We start from the raw sequence: 13,664 nt of genomic DNA on the forward strand, positions 1-13,664 counted from the left end.
ATAAAAAGACCAGGTGGCACCGAAGGTACTCACCCCTTCAAGGTAAAGGTAGGTCCCGCAACAGCTGCATTAACCCTCTGCGTTGTACATCGAGTACTCCCTGGAGTGTTCATGGCAGACACGCTGAAAAATGAACGAATTCAGGGGGGGGGGGGAATTCTTTTCCTGTGATGTTCATTAAAACAACAAGGAATGCAGCGTCCTGTGAGTGGTGCGCGCGAGAGCGAGCACCAGGCCACATGTTTTGAATTATCGCGCCCGTGTCTGGGCACGATAATTCAAAACATATGGTGCCCGTGCGGGTAACCGCAAGCAATAGGCCACGCTTGTGCGTGTGTGGCCTATTGCTTGCAGTTACCCGCGTGTGGTGAGCTTTTAAAAGCCCCTTACAATAAGTCTCGCAGAGCAGCGCATGCACGCTGCTAGGCGAGACCTAAAAAACTAAGCAGATCACCACATGTCCCAAAGTATGGCTAATGGCCCGGCAGTACCACCAGCCCTGCCACATGGTGTGCCTTAGGTGGTCCAGTAGCCAAAGAGAGTGACTACTCCCGCAACTATGATGGTGCTACCTTTAGCGAACCTATTGATCTGGCCATGGCCAAGTGAAAAAACTTCAGTTGGTCACCCGAGCAATTACTTAAGGGCCACAAGGGATGTGGAACACATGGTGAGGAGAATCCTACTGCTACAGAGTGTGGGTGAAGCAGTGTACAAACTGTTTGAAGATCTGCCAGGGACCGGAACTGAACAAATATGATTCCACAATAGCAGCACTGAACGGCTACTTTGATCCTCATCTTAACTTAGACTACGATTGGTTCAAACTGCAATTGGCTTGCCAATGGTAGGAAAAGACAATCAATGATTTATTTGCCTACGTCTGAAAATTAAGTCAGCATCTGCACTAAAAATGACCAGTCCACAGAGGTGAGGGTCGTTAGTACTGAGACTCTTGATACTATGCCAGCCAGACAAAAAACTAGAAGATATATTAACCCTAGCCAAATTGTATGAGTTGTTGAACAGCAGGGCCAAAGAAATGGACTTCACTTTGACCCAGGGACACGCACACCTCAGCAGCACCAAACGGATATTGGTCAAAGACGAAACCGTCAACAGGCTCGAAATGTGGCAAGGCACACCATTTCGCCTGCATCAGTCGAAAGGGACAAAGAGGAAGGAGAACTCAAGAAAGCAATGCACCGCACCAGTGTAGAGACAGCTGACACTTGACAATGACCCACGAGTAGCTAATAGAGCTGTAACAACCAGCTCACAGATGAGGTGAAATAGGAAGACATATTGTTGATTTCCAAGCAAAGAAGAGGAAATGAATTACATAAACCCTTCTGTGTTGTAACCACCTCTGGTTCACCCATATCCACACTGGTTGAAATGGGGCGTTAGTTAATGCCATGGACATCAAACAATACAAAGCCCTGATATCAAAGCCACAGCTAAACCCAACACACGAAAATGTACATCTAAGGAGAGTAGAAACCATTACCACTGCAGGAGTCATCGATGTGGCCATTCACAATGGGAACAAAGAGACTCAAGCTTGCTTTCACATCACCAAGGAAGATGACTGGACTCTCTTGGGATGCCACACAGCAGAGAAACTAGGGCTAGTGTTCGTAGCTCGGACAATACATGAGAGTCAAGTGTAGAAAATCCCAAAGGACTTCAAAGAGCAGTTTCAAGGAATAGGTGCTTGAAGTCAAGCCCCACATTGACAAAACAATTAGACCAATATCCCTAAGACACTGCTGAGTGCCTTGTCCTCCATGCCTGCTAGTAGAAAAGGAACTGCAAAGTCTAGAGTAGATACTTTTGATAGAGAAAATATCTGAGCCCACCCCATGGGAAACCCAATTGTAATCACGACAAAACCTAAGCAGCCGGGGCTGTCAGACTGGGCATCCACATGATACTACTCAACCAAGTCATATGACATGATTGACACATCACACCCACAATGGAAGACATAATTGCAGACCTCAATAGGGCCCTATGGTTCTCCAAATTGGATTTGCTACAAGCTGATTTTTGACCCTACCAGTAGATATATTACTACATTCTCCCCCTACTAGGCCTGAAGAGGTACAAGTGTCTCAACTTCAGAAAATCTTCAACTGTTGACGTTTTTCAGAATGCCATTCAAGAGATATTTTCCGGGCTAGAGGGAGTGATAAACAATAGTGATGATATATTAATCTACTCCACAATGCTGGCAGATCATCATCTATGCCTGTGTGCCACCCTCAAAAGACTGGCTGAAAGGAACTCCCACTACACATGGAGAAGTGTTCATTTTTTGAGAATAAAATTGTCTTTTCTGAAGAGTGCCTTGGCATTGACTTCTACAAAAGTGAGACCATAAAGAATGCAAGATATTTTAAGGATGCCACTGCACTCCATTGCTTATGGTAAATAGTTCAAAGTTTATTTAAAGTTGAGTATGCAGCGAGGTATCGCCTCCTGATCGAAGGTGTAACTGAATCATCAAATCTGCACTGTTCCTTATTGGGTGCAGTGTCTCCTGTCTGCACCACTGTTTTCCAAGATGGGGACCCATTAAACCTTTAAAACAGCAAATTTGTAGCATTCTTTAAAGCTTCTCCTGAAGCAGGTCACTCACATGAACAAAATCATCTATTTCAAATGACTTTTTCATAGATTGCTTTATTCATCTTTAAGTTTTTTCATCTCTTCAAATATGGTAACGTCAAATATTGATTTTCAAGTCCTGATGCATTTTGGATCCCGTTGGTCCATTCATCAGGGGATCATTTTTGAAAAATATCCACAAATAAATTCAACTTTTACTGGTACAAACAAAAAAATAGATAGAAAGCATACTTTGAACAATATTATGCACATTTGAAAAACCTAAATGAATTCATAGGATGATGTAATTGACATCAAAACACTACGTGTCTGTCGTCTGTATATACAAAAATAAGATTTTAATCAAGAGGATGACTCAGACTACATGTATCTATTCTTTGATAGTTTGGAATAAAGAAAACTTTTATTGCTTATCCTGATGGCAATTGTTTTAGACTAACAAAAACCAACATAATCTATGGCAAAACATTAACCATACTTCAACAAAGTAAATCAAAGACGGTAAAGGGATAGTGTTCAATCAAGTCTGTCTTTCGGAAACCATTTGTGTTCATATTCTTTCCGCAGGAATAGAGACCTTGGCTGTCCAGCTCCAAAAGTACAACTTCCAGGTGGTGTATGACGAAGGTATCTGCAAACCTTCTGATTACTTATTAAGGCACCCATCATCAGAAGAAAGAGGCAGTGGTACGAAGAGAGACACACGGAGGAGTCCAGCTGACTAGTCATCTAGTGTGCATGTCAGATTTGGAGGTGATCAGAACAGTGACACGAGATGACTGCAAACAGAGGGGCCTTTCAACACCACCAGTGGAAAAACATTCTAAGAGAGATGAGGACTGCTGGATAAGCAAGCACTCAGGCAGCTGTTGAAAGTGAGAGATATACTCAGTGCCACAGGTGAAGGCATTGCCTTGTATAAGTAGTGAACTGTAGTGTTGTGTTCACTGTGGAGGCGAGACACAGATGTCACACACGAATGACACAGGGGAATGGCCAAGACCAAGTCTTGACTCCCATAGAAGGAATGGTTTCTGGGAATGGAAGAGGCGGTAGAGGCCCTGGTGAAGAAATACCAAGTCTGTCAGAAAACAGGCAGAAGCCCTGCGCCAGTGGTGTCCAAACAACTATTTTGAGTCCCATGGACCAAGACCGGCCTGGAGTTTGGAAGTTTCAATAATCATGTTGTGGCATCCTGGAGTTCTATGCCTGTTGCTATGGACTTTAGAATGTTATGATGTAAATAGCAGGGACTGTTCATTGATAGCTGAGGACCGTAACCTGAAGCAGCTGTTGTGCTTGCTGTCCGTGGATGGGATCCTTTCTTGGAATAAACCTACTTTTACTATGAATTCGGAGTAACCCTCATTCTTACACTTGGCGACAGAGGATGGCTACGGAAGGATCTCAACACTAACGCAAGAAGGACGTTCTCAAGTTCAAGAATCAAAGATTCGTTCTTCTACGTTTCAAAGGTACTGTTTGTAAAATTGTTAAAAAAAAAGAAGGCAGGGAAATCATCCTTCCTCTTGATTTCTGGCTGTTTGACATGCTTCTCAGCTCATTGAATGAGAAGCTGAACTCTCAAGCAACGCTCCTGATGCGCTTTTAAAGTTATGCTCCTGAAGCGCTTTTAAAGTTACGCTATCTAGTGACTTGCACTCCTGGTTAACACAGCTTTGGTAACCGTTGTGTTGTTTACACCGTTACTAATCTTTTCCGGCCATTGGCTTGTGCAATTTTTCGTTGGTGTTAATACGGCATTAATTGGCGGTTGGAGAGCAGGGGCGAAACGGAATTGTTTATCATTGAATCCTACCTTGGAACTTCAATACATGGCTCTCGAGCGGCGTTGCTGAGTTCGACTGATGTTCTCTACTTGGCTTCATTCTACTCATCACTGAGTTCGAGCGGCGTCTCCTCGGCGTCTCTGCCTCCATTGTTGCTGGCGTCTGAACTGTGCGCTGATCACGTCGTTCCGTCACTAAGCGTCCCGTTGCCACCGCAACCTTCACGCTTAACACGTCGACGTGACGGCCATCTTGGAAAACTCCAAGACAACGCGGTGAATTTCTCGTTCTTGATGCAAAGTGATGAAACGTGTACAGTAATTAATACCTGCTCAGAGATACAACGAAACGGACGAAGGTGTCAAACTGTGTGCAGTATTTAATACCTGCTCAGAGATACAACGAAACGGACGAAGGTGTCAAACTTCATTTTCTCTGTTCAACATCACAGGTATTTCCTTGTGTGTCACACCAGTGATACACACACTCGTATTTGACACTACGTTACTCTTTTCAACAGTGACATGCTCACTTAAGCATGTCAAGCCAGTGAAGGAACAAGAAATATTGTGAAATTTTATTATTACACAGTGTGCTATTTCTTTCCTATGTTTTGTTGAATGCTCTATGAGTAATGCTTAATTAAGCAGTCTGAGAGTCACGATAATTTTCTTTAATGCTCATTTAGTCTACTTTTGTTATACAATATGCAGAATGTTACTGCACCTCCGTTCTTCTTGTCATCTCCTGGTGATCCACCCATTAGATGGCAAAAATGGCGCAAGGTCTTTGAGCGATATGCTAGGGTATGTGGGGCTTCGTTAGGTGCGGAAAGGAAAACAGCGTTACTTCTTCATTGCTTAGGCTCGGAAGGTCAGGACGTATTTGATCACCTTCCTGAGCTTGAGGATCGCACTCTCAATGAATATGAAATATGCTTAGCAAAATTGGACAAACACTACTTGCCTAAAGTCAGCACAATACTTGAGAGGTACCATTTTGGTCGCAGATCGCAATTAGATGATGAAAGCATCGAGAATTACATAACTTCTCTTAGGAAGCTGGCCTCTTCCTGTAAATTTGCTGCCACTCTGGATGAGCGGATACGGGACCAATTTATGTTAGGCTGCAACATTGAGCGTGTTAGAGAAGAGTTGTGGCAGAAAGATGAACCGACACTAGATGATGTGATAGTCATCGCCAAAAGGATTGAGCACTCAATAAAATGTGTAGATGTTATTAAGAAAAATGGTGATGTTAAAGGGAAAAGCTCGGTTCAAGCAGTTAAAGGTAACATGAAAGAAGTGGTAGAACACAAAGAGGTCAAGAAGAGTGGAGTATCTAATGAGTCACAGGGTAAATTCAATTTGTCTCTAGTCAAATGTTTTCGCTGTGGGAAAATGGGTCACTTCGCTAATGATAGACATTGTCCCGGCTGGAAAGCCACCTGCAGCAAATGTAAGAGGAAGGGACATTTATCCATAGCATGTAAAGCAAAAAGTTACAAAGGCAAGATCAATGAAGTTGATTATGATTTTGATGATGATTTTGTAACTTTTGAAGATGTAGACTGTGGCCAAATTCAGGTTCAAGTCATACAAAATGGGGAAAGTAAAAATTGTCCGACGGATGAGATTCTTGTTGAAGGGAAACCAACTAAAGTCCTTTTCGATTCTGGGGCCAAGATCACCATAATATCAAAGGCATTTTTTCTCAAGGAAATGAAACATAAAACTAAAATTTTTCATCCAGACATTAGACCGTATGCCTATGGTGGTGAACCAATACACTTATTTGGCTATTTCTGGGGCCTAATAGATTATAAGAACAGGTTAACTAACGCAAAAGTGTATATTTCGCAAAAGGGTGATAGCATACTAAGCTGGTTTCACCAAAAAGATCTGGGGGTGATCTTAGATCCTAATTCCTCACCATCTATCATTCTAAAAGAGAATTTCCAATCTAAATCAATCTCAAGCATCCATCAAATTTCTGACAATGAATTCTCACGCATGTTGAGGGAGAAATTCCCTAAGGTTTTTTGTGCTAATCTAGGTTGTCTTAGGGGCTACATTCATCACATTCGCTTAGTCAAGGATGCGAAACCTGTTTGTTGTAAAGTACGCAATGTCCCAGTTGCCGTTAGAGAAAAGGTTAAAGCTGAACTGGTGAGACTTAAAGCAGAAGGAGTTATTGAGGAAGTTGAGGCAACGCAATGGATTGCTCCGGTTGTGGCTGCACAAAAATCTGATGGCTCTCTCCGTTTGTGTGTGGACCTCAGAGAATTGAATAAGAATGTAATTGTTGATCGGTTTCCCTTACCAAAAATAGCTGACATGCTAATGTTGTTAAAAGGGGCTAAAGTGTTTAGCACACTAGATCTGAGATCGGCATATCATCAGATTAGATTGGATGAGGATTCAAAAGATTTGACTGCTTTTGTTACTCCTTATGGAACATACAGGTTTCTTAGGCTTCCGTTTGGTTTGGTATCAGCTGCGTCGGTGTTTCAGAGGGCTTTGGAGAATGTGTTGGAAGGCGTAAGTGGTGTCAGAATTTATCAGGATGACATATTGATCTTTGGAGTGGACAATAAGGAGCATGATGCTAGACTCTTAGAAGTGTTGAGCAGACTTGATGATTTTAGTTTGACTGTTAAGATTGACAAATGTAAATTTAGGAGAAGTTCCATTGATTATCTTGGCCATACTATCTCAGAAGGTGGCGTATTGCCGAAAGAGGGTTTGATCACCTCAATACAAAGAATGGCCTCTCCAACTAATAAGGAGGAATTAATGAGTTTTTTAGGAATGGCAGAATATTATAGTAAATTTGTTCAGGATTTTGCCTCGTTGTGTGTTAATATGAGAGCTTTATTGCGCAAGGGTTGTGAATTTGTTTGGAATGACGCATGTGAAAAGGAGTTCTGTTTTCTTAAACAGAAGTTAAACTCAGCCCCCAAGTTAAGCAGCTTTGACCCTGACAAAAAATCGATTCTAATAACTGATGCCAGTCTGAAAGGCCTGGGAGCAGTTCTTCTTCAAAGAGTAGATGGCAAGGATGACGTTATCTTATTTTTGTCAAGGAGTTTAAGGGGAGCAGAACAGAGATACTCAGTAGTGGAAAGAGAAGCTCTGGCTATTTACTGGTCTGTGAAGAAACTTAAAAATTTACTGTGGTGTTTGAGGTCAGGACTGATCACAAGCCGTTGTGCGAAATTTTCAAGAAAAAGGGCATTGATGCTGTCTCTAGTAGAATCACTAAATGGGTTGTGGGCCTACAAGATTATAATTTTGACATCAAGTATCTTCCTGGGGTAGAGAACAAAGTGGCTGATGCACTTTCTCGCCTTGTTCTCGAAGATGATATGGGAGATGGAGATGAGCATGAGCAAGATGAGGAATTAGTGTGTGTTATTGAAGAAAACATCATTGACAAAGTGAGATGGGAGGAAGCTCTTCAGGCTGACGTTGATCTAAAGAAGGTACTGGAGTGTATTAATGTAGGCTGGAGAGTTAAACCCAAAGGTAACGAAATCTTAGAGAAGTTTTGGCATGTCAAGGATCAACTGTCTGAACAGAATGGTCTTCTTGTTAGAGGCATGAGACTTGTCCCTCCAAGTTCCATTAGGGAAGAGCTTATTTCACTGGCTCACATAGGACATTTAGGAATTTCTAAGACAAAAGAAAGACTGAGATTAGCCTATTGGTGGCCCGGAATGGATTTACAGATTGAAAGGAAAATTAGGGACTGTATTGATTGTGCGTTAAGTGAGAGAGTAGCCAAACCTAAAGTACAGCCCATGGTCATAAGAGATCGTCCTGATGGACCATGGAAAGAAGTAGGATAAGACATTGTTGGTCCCATTTGTCATGCTAGTACAGAATGGTATATACTGGTTCTTATTGATTTTTATTCCAGGTGGCCAGAAATAGCTATCACTCGTGGAATTGAGACGAAGCATGTCATATCGTTCCTCGAGAAGCTCATTGCTAGGGAAGGTATACCTGGCAGCATTCTTACGGACAATGGTGTCCAATTAGTTTCTAAGGAAATGGAGGTGTTCTTGTCTAAACATGGCATTAGACATAAAAAATCCTCACTGTATCACCCAGAGACAAATGGGATGGTTGAGAGGTTTAATCGTGTACTCAAGGAAACCATTGAGATGGCTAAGTCGTCTAATTTAGACTGGCGCCCTGAAGTTTGGAAGAAAGTGGAAGTCTATAGATTGTCACCTCATGCTGTCACCAAAAGAACGCCTTTTGAGCTCTTTAGAGGTAGGTGTGCCAATACTATTGTTACTCCCCCATGGGTTAATGACATGCAACCGGACAGATTTAGTGAAAATGAGAAAAGTGATTGGCAGCTAGCAGAGTCAAAGAAAATTGAGAATAGAAAGGTAATTCATGATTTAAGGAAAAATGTGAAGGAAACAGTGGTCAAGGTTGGAGATTGGATTTTAATAAAAAATCCTTCAAATAAAAAGTCTTCTACAGCATTTTTGAAGCCAATTCAGGTCATTAAGATTTTCAACAATGCTGTTAAGACTGCTGATCACCGCATTTGGAATTTGAACAGGGTGGTGGTGGTTAGAAAATAATTTGCTGCTGCTAAATCTAACCATTCACCTGGTCTGTCACCTTCAACCCAGAATGCACCCAATGTGTCAGTTCCAACCCAGAATGCACCCAATGTGTCAGCTCCAACCCAGAATGCACCCAATGGTTTTCGGAAGTCTTCCAGGGTATCTCATTCTCCAAAGTATTTAAGAGATTTTGTCAAATAAGTTATACCAGACTGTTTCCTGGTTTTTGCTGTAAGTAGGCATTCACACTTTGTAATTTACTTTGTTCTTTTGGAAATGTACATTTGTTTTGTTATTTATTAGGAAGGGAGATGTGTGGCATCCTGGAGTTCTATGCCTGTTGCTATGGACTTTAGAATGTTATGATGTAAATAGCAGGGACTGTTCATTGATAGCTGAGGACTGTAACCTGAAGCAGCTGTTGTGCTTGCTGTCCGTGGATGGGATCCTTTCTTGGAATAAACCTACTTTTACTATGAATTCGGAGTAACCCTCATTCTTACACATGTGTCTTCTCCAACACAAGCATGCTCTATTAATCCTCCAAATAGTGAAAAAACACAGTCCATATCCGTTAAAAGGTCAAAAAATCTTGTTTGCTGCTGACATTTCCTCTGAAACCAGTATAGGTTAGTGGCAATCCCTTGCCTTGTGTTCACTTTTCAAACAGAGAGACCTTTGTTACAGCCTTCTCACCCCAGTTGCTATGCTGGTGACATTCAACGGCATTTCCAGGTAATTCCATGATCCTCAAGAACTTGAGAGATTTCTAGTGTTTTTGACAAGTCCTCAATGGACATGTCCTTTAACCTCCAGAATGATAACATACGCCAAATAGCTTCTATATCCATTCGGCTTCTCTTAGACCGAAAAGCACATATCTCTTGCATCCCAAGACACAAGACCACTACTTAACACTTAAATTCAGTTCACTCCCCACCAACAGGCAGAGATAAATACAGATCACCCCTGAAGGCATGAATATCATCCTGCTGAAATGAGCCTCAGACATAGAACATACACGACTGAAATCAGACATATTGTAACAATGAAGCAGCAGCGGAAACTGCATGAAGACAAACTCCTCTTTATGAAGATGGTGGTTTGCAACAGTTTCTAAATTCCTAACCTCATATAGGTATACTTGAAGGGATTCTTGCCTCATCAGATAGTGGTCAGGCTTAGATTTTCTGATCAAATAATTTCTTGATCTTAAGTTTGCAGACTTCTCTTGCTGACGTCTACTGACACCCATCCACAACCAAGACCTGGATATGCTACCTCTGTTTCTGTAAACTTTTCTAAGTTCAAACACCTGCTTACACCTCTAGGGTTACCAGTGGCATCATGTACAAAGCTGGAGCCCATTCTCTACGGTCTCTTAATGTGAATGTCTTAAATAACTATACCAGAATGAAAAGGATTTTTTTTAAACGTCAGCTACCATGAAGTTCGGAATCCAGAGACCGATCTTTCTCAAGCTGAAACAGAAAAACTTGAGCGATTTTAGCTTTGGGCTCAACAACTTCATATGTAATTTTCTCAAGCATTGCCTCACAGAAAGAACAGACTGGATATTCTTATCCACAAGAAACTCCCCATTCTAGTAAAGACAATTTGGCCAGACCCATCGAGCAGATATGTGTTCTCCAAGTTGGTAATACCGGTTATATTACGTTATTGTTATTTGAAGGTTACACATATCGCTGGGAATGGTGTTCTGGCACATATAAAGCTGGCCTGTCGGGACTAGCAGAAGAGCCAGGTTTTCAGATTCTTCCTAAATTCCAGGATGGAGCTGGAGGCTCTGATGTAGTGGAAGAATTTGTTCCATGCTTTGGGAGTGAATTTGGAGAAGGCTAAACTACAGGTTCTGGTGCAGCAGCTACAGGGGGGCCATTCGCAAGGAGAAGGCTAGCAAAGTGGAGGTGTCTAGTTGGAGAGTGGAGCTGGATTTGGTTATGAGGTAAGCTGGCTATGATTTAGAAGTGCCTCGTTGGTAGAAGTGCCTCGTAGGTGTGTGTGAGGCATGTTTGTGGATTGGAGATGTTCAGATATGTGGGCAAGTTGTGGGAGTATGAGAGTGAGTGTGGCAGCTGCATTCTGTGACTTGGAGCCTATTAGTGAGTTAACTGCTATGTAAACTTTCAGATAGCACGTGTACTACACGGCAACTCTGAATCACCCGATGATGCTGGATTCCGTCACAGTCTAGGTAAGTGAAATGACCTTAGTTCCAGTGCATTTTTTCAGATCCTATAGCACAGCACTATGATAACTGACACCTCACGTTTGTGTGCGAGCATGGTGTCAAGCGGCACACTAAAAACAAGCTCGAAATTGCTGAATCACTGACCAAATGTTTTCGTACATACTGTCACGAGAATTTCTTGAGGTATGAATATTTGGGGTCACCAGTATGCGTCATATGTATGTTTGTTCATTTGTATCATAAGTGTCCACATTGTGGTTTTTTACCCCTTGATAATGATGATATTTTATGCCCTACAGAACCTCAAAATGGGGCATGACATTATGTGGTAATGACCAGCTATGTGCAGAACAACCGATGTTATACGCAAGTAATATGTGCCATCTAGAATAGAATGTTCTCAATTATTTTATCTCCTCACATAGCTAAGTGATGTTAGGTATAATATACCAATGAAGAAACGCTCAGACCAGCTTCGACAGGGGGTCGAGATCTTCCTAATGTCTTCCTGGTATCATGTGATTAGCCACACTCACTAGGCCTTGCCTGAGATATATATCTCAGAAAAGAAGGAGTACGATGCATCTGGATTATAGGTACTTAGGGTCACAGTGACAATGTCTTCTGCGGACATCACTGTGTATACTCACCTTGGTGGGTGCCCTACAGCGATACTTACCTTGAGTCTTACTGTCTCTCATTTTAACATGCATACTCACATACTTCTTTACATACATTCCGTTCTTCTTTTTTAAGTAAACATTATACACGATTGGGACACCAGAGGATGGGTCCACGACCAAGGGAACTCACTGATGGATTATGAACCCTTCTACCAGTGTTTAAATATCTTTTTTACCATGGTAGAATTGGCTGTCGCTGCCCCATCGCCACTGAGCGTAGCACTATACGGGAAGGCGCCTCGTCCATCACAAGACGTGGACACAGTGGACATGCTCCGGTGGACGTGGCGGGAATTACAGAAGAGGGCAAAACTCCCACTTCTTTATGCGCCAGCCATTCCCCTGCGAGGCAATCCAATGATGCCCTGCCTACAAGATAGAGGGGGTGACGTCACTATTAGGGGGGAGCCCCTGCATACATTTGCTGACATCTACCCCAATGGCACCTTCAGGGATCCCGGTTCTGGAGAGGCTGACCCACCTGAGTCCTTCTCTGACCTCTTCACTTACCACAAGCTCAAAGAATCCTGTAAAGCACTGTGGCCTCAGTTTCCAGAAGAACCCCCGCAGCTCCAGGCGCTACAAAACTTGCTCTCGAAGGCATCTTCTAAAAAACTCGTGTCCAGGTTATACAACTGTATGCAGGAACAGTCCCCTGTCATTGTACCTTCTTCCATGCATGCATGGAATGCGGAATTGGAAGATCCCTTGTCCGAAGACCAGTGGGCCTTCTGCTGCAGACAGCTAACGGAACTATCGCCTAACTATAGGTTGCGACTGGTGCATTTCAAGTTTTTACATAGGTACTATCGTACACCAAAGTCGTTACACCGCATGGGTCTTAGGGAGGATGATACGTGCTGGAAATGCGAATCCGAAAATGCTTCTTTTATACATGTGGCATGGAGCTGCCCGAGGCTAGAAGAATACTGGTCAAACATTTTTATTGCTATTAACCAAATCTTACTCAGAGCCGATACGCCATCTCCACACCTCGGGTTGCTGGGGTATGTTCAAGATACTATACCAAAGAATAGGAAGCTACATGCGCTATTGCTCCTTTATGCCAAGAGACAGGTGGCGGTGCGCTGGGGTCGTCGATCACTGCCAAAGTTTACTGAGTGGGTGAAGGATGTGACATATGGTAACACGCAACTCGAACGCTATTGGGAAACGATGCCGACTGCTTCCCGGCCCAGAGACATCTGGGAGCCTTTCCTACAGTGGTCGCGAGAAAGAGCAAGCTCCCCTTATTCCACACATTCGCTGTCTGGAGAGGTCTCTAATGATATGGGTTGACACTGTCTGGCGGGAGAATGCGTTCACCTGTACTGCTGGGCTCTGTGCACTTTCAAATTTCATTGATGACTTCTGTGGGTGGTGGGATTGAGATCGAGCCTCGTTGTCTAGAGGGTGTATTGCCACGAAATGCCTATCCCGGAGTCCGTATATTACAATGTGTAGTCCTGCGCCTATTGCACCGTACCACAGTCAGATCTATATGTGTATTTTTTGCTGCTGTATACAAATACTAAATGCGAGATGCTTCCTTCGTAGGTTTTGCTCCTCCATTACTAGAGCAATAAGTTTTTTATCTAATGCTTTCCTTTTGTACCATCGTTCGTTTTGTTTATGTTCTTACAAAAGTGGATTTGGGTGTAAAGGGAAATCAATATTCGTTTACTACTGTTTTACAGTGTCTGATTTGATTAGAACATACTTTTTTTGATGGAAGTATGAATGTAAACAACTGTAAT

Source organism: Triturus cristatus, chromosome 7, assembly GCF_964204655.1.
Source record: "Triturus cristatus chromosome 7, aTriCri1.1, whole genome shotgun sequence".
Classification (NCBI taxonomy): domain Eukaryota; kingdom Metazoa; phylum Chordata; class Amphibia; order Caudata; family Salamandridae; genus Triturus; species Triturus cristatus.